Genomic DNA, 12,670 nt, shown 5'->3' on the forward strand with positions numbered 1-12,670 from the left:
GTGTGTGTGTGTGAAACAGAGACAAAGAGGACTAAGATTGTTCCTGCCTTCATAGAATTTATGGTCTGGGAAGAGATATGCCTCCAGTATAAGTAAGGCATACTACTGGCCATTGTCAAAACCTGTTCAGTGTGTAGAATTAGAAAGCAGTTTATCAGTCATCTAATCCAATTCTCTTGTTTTACAGATAAGATGAAGCTATTTGTCTAAGATTAGGGGAAGATCTAGGATTAGAACTCAGGTCTCCTGATTCCCATTTTCTCTCTCTCTCTCTCTCTCTCTCTCTCTCTCTCTCTCTCCTCTCTTTCTTTCTCTCTCTCCCCCTCTGTATATCTCCTCAATCTCCTCCTCCTCTTTCTCCCTCTTCTCATCCCCTCCTCTTGCTTTTTCTCCTTCTCCTTCCCCTTCTTCTCCTTTTCTTCCTATCTTCCACACCCCTCCTCTTTCTGCCTCTAGGTCTCTATCTCTAGGTCTGTCTATTTTTTTTTTAACTTCCTCTTTCTCTCAGTCATGGCCACCTGGATATGACAGACAGGAGCCTCACAGCTTGACAGAGTCTGGAGGTGGAGAGGGTGGCTCAGTTCAACCATCAAGGTTGAGGGGTGGATGGGAAAGGCATTTCATTATGTCATAGTTTCAGCTTCTCCTCCTTACCTTGCTTCTTCAGCTGGGTAAAGGCCTAATTCATAAAAGCAAAACCACTATCTTGCACACAGTAGGCACTCAGTAAATATTTGTGTGATGAATGGGTAGCACATAGCTTAGGATGAGTTTCCAGGATGAGAAGGAACTGAAGTGTGTGGAGACTGTCAGTTGGGTGTGTGATGGGAAAGAAAAGGAGCCCATGGGGTGAGATGAAGGTTCCAGAAGTGGAGGGAGAGAAGAGTTTGGCTTTGATTAATTAAATCAGGACTTCTTAACTGTGAGGGTCATGGTTAGATTTCAGAGGACCACAGAAAACTGGGGAAAAAATTACATTCTTTATTTCCATTGACCTCTAACTGAAATCAGCCTTTTCTTCAATTACAAATTAAAACAACAACAACGATGATGACAACAACAAATGTGATTCTGAGAAAGGCTCCTTAGGCTTCATCAGATTGCCAAAGAAGTCCAGGACATAAAGAAGGGTTAAGAACTCCTGCATTAGTTGATAGGGAAACCCAAGGACCATCTGCAGGAAGCCTTTGCAGATTAATCTCACTTAATCTTTACCTTCCCTCCTGCCCCAAGCCCCAGCGTTCCTGTCTGAATAATTCTTATAATTATCAGAGTTAGCTCCCTATAAGCCAACAAATTCAAATTTCAGATCTTTTGTTTAGCACCCGCTCTGTTTCAGGCATTGTGAAGGCATATAAAGATGAAAGAATGAAATAGTCCTTAAGGAGCTTACATTCCATAGAATGATTAGACTGGAAACTTCCTAGAGAGCAGGGATTATGTCTTTTTTTTCCTTCAAAGCACGTAGTAGGGATACATTGAGACTGTGGTCACTGATGATCTGGGGATGAGCTAATTGATGGGGATAGGGTAATCCAATGCATGAGAACTTTCTAAATAGAAGAGATTCTCTTTTGAAAATCAGTTGAGCTTGGTGAGGAACATTTCCAAAGGCTCATAGGCCAAGGTATTGGAGGAGCCCACAGGTAAGAAGGTTAAATTCCAGGTGTAGGGGTTTGTTTGCTTTTAATAACCAAATGTCAAGAATGGGAGGATCAGGGCCAATTTTCAATGGCTAAAGAAAACTTCCCAAGGATAGTGGTGGTGGGGAGTATAAGTGCCAGGTAGACATGGAAGCCTAAGGGTTGGAACTGATGTTAATACCAATAGCTTCTATATGTGTGGTGTCTTTCAGTTTCTTCAGAACAGCCCTTTAAGACATTGGGGCAAATATTGTTGCTCCCATTTTAGGTGCAAGAGAGTGACCTGTTTCGACTTCAGCAATGTTGAAGGTTCTGAAGAGGTGAAAACAATGAAGATAAAATGTAAAGGTAAGGTCACTTTGGATATAAGTAAAAAATCTTGGAAGGGGTCAGAGGCTTTGGATAGCTTAATTGCAGATGAAAAGTCCAGCTGACAATAAACTTGCCTCAGGACAGATTGTCACTAACCATTTGGTTTGCATAGGACCCCTACAGGAATCTGGGAAATGTAACCCATAAGTGAGGTTGGAACCCTACTCTGAACCAGGAAGAATTGCTAAACGGGACAGGCTATACCTCTCCCACCTTTGCCTGGGAGTTGACAAACCTCTTACCTAAGGCCCTGAGAGAGTCAAAGAGAAGACTAAAGATTTCTTCATTTTTCAAAGATTATAGTCGTACTCCGCTGAAAAAAGAGTACTATAATACCCAGTGAAACCAGAAGCTGGATATGATGGAGGTGGCAGACGCCTATTTAAAAGTGGTTTAGGAAGTCCAGTGAATCGACCCTTCCACAGAGAGGTTGCATCTTCTGAAGAACCATCTCAGTGGTGAATGAGGAACTGTTCTGGGTGAGGAGCTGATCAACCCTCTCAGTGTATCCTAGGAGTGTAATGACTTATCCAGGAGAAATGCTGTGCCCTATGTGGAGAAAGCTCAGCTGATCTGTTCACCCAGCTGAGATGCTGTGCCCTTCAAGGAACTAGCTAATCATCAGAGCAAATCAACCATCACCTATACCATGCCGTACAGTGAACTTCATGAGGACTCTGGAGAAGTTGCATCAAAGCCCTCAAGTTCCAGAGTTGGTCAATCTGTGTCACCCATATGTCATGCCATTTTAATTTATGGTTAAGTCCACTCTCCTCCATGGTATCTGAATGTATGTGTGAGACAATGTACCCCAGGTTCTGGGGAGGAATGTTTTGTAACTACTAATCTTGTCATGTCATTTGTATGAGTCTACTGGCTGATTATTAATGAGAAGTACACTGGTGGGGGCTTGCTAATGTTAGGAGAATAGCCACTCACAGAACCTGACTAGAACCTGAGGTAGCAAGTTACACCTCTGGGGACCCAATCTGCCAGTACCAATTTAAGATGTGGAATTGAGCCCAAGAGAGTACCACATATATATGGAGAAATTGAGGCTCAGGAAATGTAAGGGTCTTGCTTACATTCACACAACTATTAAACATGAAGGCTGGGGTTCAAAATCAGATCTGTACACACCAAGTCCAGTCCTCTTTCTATTGTACTATGCAAGGGGTAGGGCATTAAGGACCAGGGATAGAAGGAGTTGGGTTGGAGATTATTGAGTTGGATTAAGAGTCACAATCCTCTGAAGATCATAGCACAGAAGGCCTGATCTTCTCCATTCCTCCAAGGGGAGGCTAGAATAAGTGGAAATGGGATAAAGTTGCTAGTTATAGACTTTCCCAAGTGGGAGGAAGTGTGAGATAGAAGACTGTCATGGCTGAGGGAGACTTTGGAATCTTAAACACAAGGACAACTTTCATTACCTAGGGTGGTATGGCCCAGTCATGCCTGGTTTTTTTCTAGCCTGAAAAGGAGAAGTCCTGGGATGGAGGAAGACCTGCTTGATGCTTCAGTCTAGATGAGTAATCTGGCAGGGAAGAGGATAAGATGGACACAGATTTTGGAGGCAGCTAGTATAGTTGAGAGAATCAGGGGACTGGCAGCCAGGGAACACGTCCCTTAATGGCTAAGTGACTTTGGTTAGGTCACTTTCCTTCTTGGGGACGCAGTCTTTATCGAGGAAGTAGGGCCAGATGACCCACAGGTTCCTTTCCCTTTCTGACCCTCTAGGACTTGAATTCAAGCCCTGGCTTGCGTATTTACTAGCTGGGTGACTCTAGGCAAGTCACTTCATTGCTTTCTGGGCCTCTGTTTCCGTCCCTGTGAAGTGGCTATAAATCCACATCCTAGGGTCCAAGTGAGGAAAGAGCTTTGTAAGCATTAAAGAACTAGTGAGATAGATGTTAGTTATTATTTACATATTTCTAGGATCAAGAAGGGTTGAGATAAATTCCTGGATGACCAGTCCAGCATGGGTTATTAAGAGGAAATGAGAAGTTAGGAGTACATCCTTAAATTTAAGATTGGCAGTAAAGGGTGGGACAATCTATCCCCTGTGCTGTCCTATGTATAGGATCAGGGTGGGGAACCTGTGGCCTCGAGGACACATGTGGCCCTCTAGGTCCTCAAGTGTGGCCCTTCAACAAAATCTATTCAATAGGCCACACTTGTGGACCTAGAGGGCCATATATGGCCTTGAGGCCACAGGTTTCCCACCCTTGATTAGAGCATGAGGGGGACTCTAGAAATCATTTAGTCCAGCCTTTTATATTCTGGGTGAAAAAAATTGAGGGTCATAGAGATGTGGTAACTTGTTCTAGGTTACATAATCGGTGTTGTACAGTCAGGACAGGCCCCAGATCTCCCAACTCCGATCCAATGTTCTTTCCAGTGGACCATATTGCCTTTTAGTTCCTTCGTTGGAGACCTAATCTTGGGTTGGCTTGACCACAGGATTGACCTAGGATGGCATTTCCAATGTCGTCACATTTAAAACCCCCTACCTATTCTTGTGATACCTCATAGATCACAGCTACTCCCCTAAACTCTAAATCCCAGGTTTTGGAGGTGGGAAGTACTCACCTCATAGGTTTGGTGTGAGAATAAGCTGAGAAAGCATATGCAGAGTGCTCTGCACAGTGCCAGGCACACAGTAGATGCTTAATAAATGCTTACCCTCCCCCCCCCATTAGTCAACTCTTGAATTGTCAGTGTGAACAGAAGATACCTGAGCAAGGTACCCTGAGCCAGCTCCTTTTGGAAAGGTTGTATCAGTCCCCAGGAGACTGGGTTGTGGGCAGTAGATTATGTAGAAATGGAGGCCAGTTAGGAGGTTCACAGAGAGCAGGCCTTGGGCATTCCTAGGCCCTGGCTCCACCACTCCTCCAGGAGCCCCTGTCTAGGCACTGCCATCACGGGTTCTGGAATGTGCATGCTGGGCTCACGCCAATGGCACTTCAGGCATGTGCCCTGCCTGCTGCTGGGTGGAGAGGTACAGGAAAAGGGATTTCACAAGGGGAAACTGGAGGCAGGGTGGCTGGCTGGCTTCCTCTCTCCCTCCCACTCCAGCACCACTGTCTCTGGTTCCATGGGGAGCCAAGGGTGAGAAGAAGAAATGGAGAATCGGAGGAGGTGGCTAGAACCTTCTTTGTTTCCCTGGGAAATACTTCCAGCCTCTTGTTTTGATTCTCCTGAAAGAAATGCCAGGCCAAAGATGATGTTGGCTTCTCACGGGAGTCTGCCTCAGGACCTGCTCTCCTTATTTCCCACTTCTCAGGTTGTCCTTCTTGGCCTGTCTCCTCATTCACCACCTCTTGTGCACCAGCCCCCTCATTTCTCAGGATCCCCAGTGGGGGCTTTCAGATTAGCCATAGTGGAACTGAGCTGATCTCTGCCACAGCAGGCACCAGCCTGGTGCTCTTCAACCTTAGAACCCTCCTGGGGTGTTTTCCTTCCTTCTAATCTTGCTTGTTGTCCAGTCTCCTCCTCCAGGAAGCCTTCCCTGACTGACTCCACCCAGTTCTATTTCTTTCTTCCAACTTTTCCATACATAGTCCACATTCTTGTCATATATCACCGATTTGCTGGTCTGTTCCTTGGGCGTGTGGCCTGTGTCATCCATCCATCTGTGTGGGAGTTCTCTAAGGGCAGGTCCTGGTCTCTTTCCTTCTTGATCCTCTTCTCTTTTCTCCTTCCCAGCAGAATGAAACACCAAAGATTGTATGAAACAGTTAATATTGACAAAAATTCAATTAAATATGCAACAGGCATTAATAATGTATAATTTAATAAAATGCCTCCTACATGCACTGTTTCCAATACCAGGCCTACAAAGATGAAAAACAACATTTTTAGAGGTGGGTAAGATGGTATGGAAAAAGGATACAGACTTTGGCATCAAAGACCCTAGGTTGAAATCCTAGCTCTGCAGAATCAGGAGAACGTTGTACCCAGTAACAGCCACATTGTGCGATGACTAATGTTGATAGACTTAGCCCTTCTCAGCAATACAAGGATCTAAGACATCTCCAAAGGCCTCATGATGGAAAATGCCATCTACAGCCAAGAAAGAACTATGGAGTTGGAATACAGATTGAAGCATACTATTTGCTATTTTTTTCCCTTCTGTTGTGTTTTGTTTCCTCTTTCTGGTGGTTCCTCCTATTGGTTCTAATTCTTACTTACAACATCACTAATGTGAAAATGTGTTTAATAGGAATGTATATGTATGGCCTATATCATATTGCACACCGTCTTGGGGAGGGAGGTGGGGAAGGAGGGGGAGAAAAATTTGAAACTCAAAAGCTTGTGCAAGTGATTGTTGATAATTCAAAATAAATTGATTAATAAAAGAAATCCTAGCTTTGCTACTTAATATCTGTGTGACATTAGGCAAGTCACTTGAACTCAGTTTTCTTGTGAACTTGGTCTCAGTTTTCTGAGCAGTCATATGAAGGGATTGGACTAGATAATAATTATAATTGGTAAATTTTACAGTGCTTTAAGGTTTAAAAAGCACTTTACATATATTATCTCATTTGAAATAACCCTGTGAAGTAGGTGCTATTATTATCCCCATTTTCCAGATAAGGAAACTGAGACTGAGAGGAGTTAAGTGACACGGTCACACAGCTAGTGTTTGAGTCACGATTCCAACTCAGATATTCCTGACTCTAGAGTCCCAGACTCTATTCACTATAGCATATAGCTGTCTGTAATCTATGATCCTTTTAACATAAACCCTCCCCTTAAGGAGACTGCAGTCTACCAGGGAAATATGAAATGTACACAGACAAATATGATACAAGGTAGAGAGTGATGGGAGCTAAGGAGAAATTTAGCTAAAGTCATCTAGGAAAATTTAAGAAGGGAGGTAATCATTTTTAGCTGAGGGCATCAGGGGAGGCTTCATGTAGAAGGTAACATGTGAGCTGGATCTTGGGTCTTCTACTGGGGACAAGAAACTCACCCAATTATCCCCTCTCTGGACACCTTTGCCTCTTAGATAGCAGTCTCTTCCTTTTCTTCCTCCTCCTCCTTCTCAGTTTCCCTCACACTACCCCCATATCTAGCCTTGGAATTCTAGTTCATCAAATCTCCTGCTTTCACATCAGCCAATAATGCCTGACCCATCTTAACCTCCTCTCCCTTCTACAATGAATGACAAAAAACAGTGCTAGTCCCAGCCCCTCCTTCCCCTCATCCCTGGCTTCTTTCACAGGAGGGGGGACAAAGGAAGCTTGAAAGTGCAGTCATTTGTCAAAAGGAGGCCAGGGGAGTGGTAGGGTAGATGCCAAAGAATAATGCTGGAACAACCAAGCTGACATTTCTTTTATCTGCCCTGATAATGGACCGAAACCACATCTAGAGCTGTCTCTTCTCTGTAGCTAGGGAGAGTGATAAACTCTCAGCCTCAGCTTCACACCCAGCCTAGACTCCAAGACTGGTGCCAATCTCTCTGCCAGGTCCTACTGCAGCTATCTGTTGATACAACTTGGTAGAAGCCAGGAGGCAGCTCCAAGATTGAGCTGAGAGCCTTTGCTCCTGGAGCCACACCTATCCATCCTCTTGTCTGTCCCTCCACTCATCCATCCATCCATCCATCCATCCATCCATCCATCCATCCGTCCGTCCGTCCGTCCGTCCATCCATCCATCCAGTCAGCCAGCCAGGCAGACAGCTTTAAATCAAATTAAAATCAATTAAATTCCACTGGTATAATGGAAATATTGCAGTACTTTTAGTCAGGAGAAATCATTTCAAATCCCAACTGCAACACTTAATACCTATTCAGTCATGAGCAAGACAGGTAGCAAGTCAAAGTACCTGGATTCAGATCTTTCCATCTGGCATATACTCCTGTGAAACCCTGGGCAAGTCATTTCCCCTCTCTGGGTCTCAGTTTCTTCATCTGTAAAGTCAGTGTTGGCCTCTGAGGTCCCTTCCAACACGTAGGTCTGTGACTGCTGAGCCTCAGTTTCCTCATTTGTAAAATGGGGAGAGAAAGACCTATTGTACGTGCCTTACTTGGTTGTGAGGATCTTCAGGCCATTTGAGGATCATAGAGCTAGGAGGTACTTTAGAGGTCATCTGGTCCAATTGCCTCATTTTACAAATGAGGAAACTGAGACGAAGTGAGGGAAAGCGACTTGCCCAAACACACAGTAACAAAGTTGGGATGGGATTCCAAATGCAGCACACTTCCCACTGTACAATGCTGAGCAATGAACTGATGTATGAAAGGCACTTTGTAAACTTTAAAAGTGCTGTATAATAAATAAATAAAATCATCATCATCTTCATTATCAATTCAACTTAAGCTGGAGAGTAGGGACTGGAGATTTTGACAGAAGAGAACTGGTTGAAAAAAACTGGGAATGTTTTCCTGGAAGAGAAAATTTAGAGGGAAGCATGATTGCTGGATGTAGGTAGGTATTCAGATGTGGAAAGGGGATTAGATTTATCCTGGGTGGCACTGGCAGAAAGAATTGGGAGTAATGGATAGAGGAAACCCAGGCTAATTTAGTCTTGATGTAGGGAAAAATTTGCCAACAATTGGAGTGATCTCCAGATGGGATGAACTGTTTTGTGAGGTCACAGGACCATTGTTGTAGACTGGAAGGGACCTTAGAATAATAATAATTTATATAGCATTTACTATGTGCCAGGCACCGTGGTAAACACTTTATAAATAATCTCATTTGATTCTCACAACAATCTTGGGAGGAAGCTTCTATTATTATCCTCATTTTTACAGTTGAGGAAACTGAGGCAGAGGTTAAATAGCTTATTCAAGGTCACACAGCTAGTAAGTGTTTGAGGCTGGATTTGAACTCAGGACTTCTGACTAGGTTCAGAGCTCTAGCCTACTTCACCATGTAGCTGCCTCAAGTCTAGCCCCTGAAATTCATTTTAAAGGTGAGAAGACTGAGGTATAGAAAGGGTAAGTGATTTGCCCGAGGTTGCATAGGCAGTAAATATCAGAGGGGAAGGTCTGATCCAGAGGCAGAATTAGGGCTTGAACTCTTTAGTCTGCGATCTAGCACTTGGCCCATGGCATCATTCTGTTGGTTCCTCTTACCTGGATGTCTTCAAGCAGAAGGGTGAGTGGCCACTAACTGGGGACCCTTGTTTAGCTGTGAGTTAGACTAGAGGGCATCTAATTTCCCTTCCGATCCTGACGGTCTCTGATTCAATCCAGTGCAACAAGATTTTTGCTGAGCAAAAATCACCTTATATAAGTGTGTGTGCGTGTGGTGTTTACAGTCTACAGGGAGATGTATGTGATGTACATACGCTCATATGCATAAATATAATGCCAAGTAAAATGTGATAGGACAACGGAGAGATTAAATCAATGGTTTTAGGAAAATTTGAGAAGAGACGGATCACTTTGAGCTAAGGGGTAAAAGAATCATGAAAGACTTCATGTAGGAGGTGGGATCTGAGATGAGCCTTAAACGAATGATCAACAAACTCATTTATTCATTCAAGAACATACTATATCCAAGGTGACGGAAAGGACACTAGTCTAGGGTTGAGGAGACAAGTACTTATCTTGGCTCTGCTAGTGACCTCAACTGGCTGTCATTGCCAGGCACTGTGCTAAGTGCTGGCTGTGTGACCTTGGAACAGTCACTAAAGCTCTGCAGGCCTCAGCTTTCTCCTCTAGGGGAGAGGGGTGCAGTGTGGAGCACTGGCTGGGAGGGGGATCTGAGGTCAGCTCAGATCGCCGTGTCTTTCCCTCAACAAACCTTTGTGAAGACGCTGTTGCATGTGGAGCCCTGTGCCTGGGTGTTGAGGGACGTGATGCAAAGTATAGATTAAGGCATAGTTCCTTATGGAGCTCATAGTGTACCCGGGGAATAAGATGCCAACTTGGATAACTGTAATCTGACATAAGTGGTGATGAACAAAGACATGTGGGGTTTATGAGGGTGAGTCATTACTGACTGGGGGTGGGGGGAAGGAAAGTGACATGAGCAGGTGGGATTGGGGAGGTTCAGAGCAGGAACAGGAAGTCTCAACTTAGGGCCTGACCATGACCCTCTTTCTCATTTCCTTTAACTTCCTGTGGAAGATATCTGATGGTTTTGGTCGGGCAATAGAGCTGACTTTAGAACTTTGACCATGCAGGGAGTTGAGGCTAGGATAACTGGGGAGCAATGCGACCTTTGGGAGGGTTGATCAATGCTGAGGACTAAGGACTAAGCTAGTAGGAGGAAGAAGGATACATTGGGTATGAAGATCAGCATAGAAGATTAGGTGGGGGAATGGATGTGTGCAGCTGGAAAATACCAGAAGAATAGGCATGGGGGTGGTGGTAATCCACTAGGGAAGGCAGTAAGGGTGTGGCTTGTATAGGTACAGATAGTAGGGATGGGAGGACAGATGTGGAGGCCTGGGCAGACACTGCAGTTAGGGAGGAATGGAGGTGTAGAAAGCTGGCCTCGGGTGGGGGAGGACAGGAGGGACAGGTGGTCATGAAGGTATCTGTGAGGGAGTGTAACATGGCAGGTGCTGGTAGGAATCTGATGACTTCAGCACCTCTCTGATCTGCCATCTGAGGGCAGGTCTGCCAAGAAAGCAAACAAACACCAGGGCTAGATTGGGGACCTAATGATTGTTTTCAGTGGGACAGATTCCTCTATTCAAGGAGTTTATCTTCCCAGGTCATCGATCATACAGCCTGCACTTACTGAGGGCTAATAGCAGCTCACTGGGTCGTGGGCAGTGAGCTCAGGGCAATATAAACAAAGGAGAAAAAAAATAAGAGCCCCACTCCCAGCCAGGGGACAGGGCCCTGGCCAGTTCTTCTCAGTGCCAGGCCAGGCCCCCCAAATCTAGCAATATACTTCAATGCAATCCCATCCAATTCCACAAACAATTATTAAGTCATTACTCTGTGCTAGGCACTGGAGATATAAAGATTAAATAACCTAGTCTCAAACTTCAAGGAGTTTGGTGGGAATATGAATATGTGTGTATATATATGAATATTTATGTATATATGTATATATATATACACATACACAGAAACATACATATATACACATGTATATGTATAGACACACACAGTATATATATATACTTATATATATGTACATACATACACACATGTGGCTATGTAAGTATATATGTTTATACACACATATGTACAGATGTATATGACCCTTGCTTCAGAAAGCCTTCACTGCCTCCCCTTTCCAGGTCCTGCTCCTCTAGATCCGTCAACCAACCAGCCAATCGATTGATGGATCAATCAAACCTCAATTAACCAGGCCCTGTGCTAGGTACTGAGGACTGTTGTTCAGTCACATCTGATTTCTTTGTGATCCCATTTGGAGTTTTCTTGGCAAAGATACTGAAGTGGTTGGTCATTTCCTTCTGCAGCTCATTTAACAGATGAGGTGACTGAGGCAAACAGAGGTTAAGTGACTTGCCCAGGGCCATACAGCTAGTAAGTGTCTGAAGCTGGATTTGAACTCAGGTCCTGCTGATTCCAAGCCCAGCACTGTATCCACTTTGACACCTAGTTGACCGGGTATTGGGGAATACAGAGATAAAATGGAAACAGTTCCTACCCTAAAGATTCAACATAGACACACAGAGTTACACAAGTAAAGCACATACAAAGTAACGTTGGGGAGGAGAAAGAGCTCAGGAAACTTGAGCTAAGGCTTAGAAGGAATCTTCTGTTTCGCTTTCTCTTAGACTTATTCAACGCTGACAAAGGGATATTGAACTCTCCTGTTGTAGAAAAAAAAAGAAAAAGAAAAGAAAAGAAAAAGGAGAAAAAAAGAAAGAAAAGAAAGAGGAAAAACAAAGAAAAAAATTAGGGATTTCAAAGTGAGGAAGGAGAGCATTCCAGGTGTGGGAACCAGCCAGTGCAAAGGTATGGAGGTAAGAAATGGAGAGAGGTTCATGAGGAAGAGTGAGAAGGCTGGTTTGGCTGGACCACAGAGTTTGTGAAGGGGTGTATGATGTAAACAGGTTGGAAAGGTAAGACGGGACCATGTCATGAAGAACTTTTTGAATGGCAAGCCATGGATCATATATTTACTCCTAGAGGTAATAGGTAGTGGAGAGAAGTTTGCTATGTAGGGGTCAGAACTTCACTTTAGGAAGATCTTTTTGGTGGCTGTGAAGAGGATGGATTGGTATGGTGAGAGATTTGAGGCTGGCAAGCCACTGAGGACATTACTGCAATAGTCAAGAAGAGAGGTGATGAGGTCCTGAATTGGTAGTGGTTGTGTGGGTAGAGAGAAGGGGACAGGGAGATGCTTTGGAGGTAGAATCCAAAAGATTTATTAACTGATGGGAGACTTGGGGTCAGAAGAATTGAGTTGAGGAGATCACCAAGGCTGTCAAATTAGGTCATTGGAAGGATGATGGTGTTCTCGAATGAAATGGGGAAGATTTGGGGGAAAAGATAAATGTCTTCCCATTAACCTCAGGAGCAAAAAATCCTCTGTTTTCTCTTCTTCAACACCTGGATGGAGTCTATGTTTCCATTCTTAGCGCATAGTATCCCCCTACAGAAACACCCGCCCACACCCCTTTGTACTCTTCCTCCATTTTTCCTCTCTGGGCCTTTGCATTGGCTGTCCCTTATACATGAAATATACCTCCTCTTCACTTTTATGTCT

General features: G+C 44.1%; 1 long non-coding RNA gene across 1 annotated transcript; it reads left to right on the forward strand.

Moving 5' to 3' along the window:
• Positions 1-1,379: 1,379 nt before the first annotated feature.
• On the forward strand, positions 1,380-6,377 carry LOC110194121 (uncharacterized). Its single transcript, XR_002320634.2, has 2 exons — positions 1,380-1,991; positions 2,128-6,377. It is a non-coding gene; the product is annotated as an uncharacterized LOC110194121 (long non-coding RNA).
• Positions 6,378-12,670: the final 6,293 nt, after the last annotated feature.

This window comes from Phascolarctos cinereus, unplaced genomic scaffold, assembly GCF_003287225.1.
Source record: "Phascolarctos cinereus isolate Bilbo 61053 unplaced genomic scaffold, phaCin_HiC Scaffold_1;HRSCAF=81, whole genome shotgun sequence".
NCBI lineage: Eukaryota > Metazoa > Chordata > Mammalia > Diprotodontia > Phascolarctidae > Phascolarctos > Phascolarctos cinereus.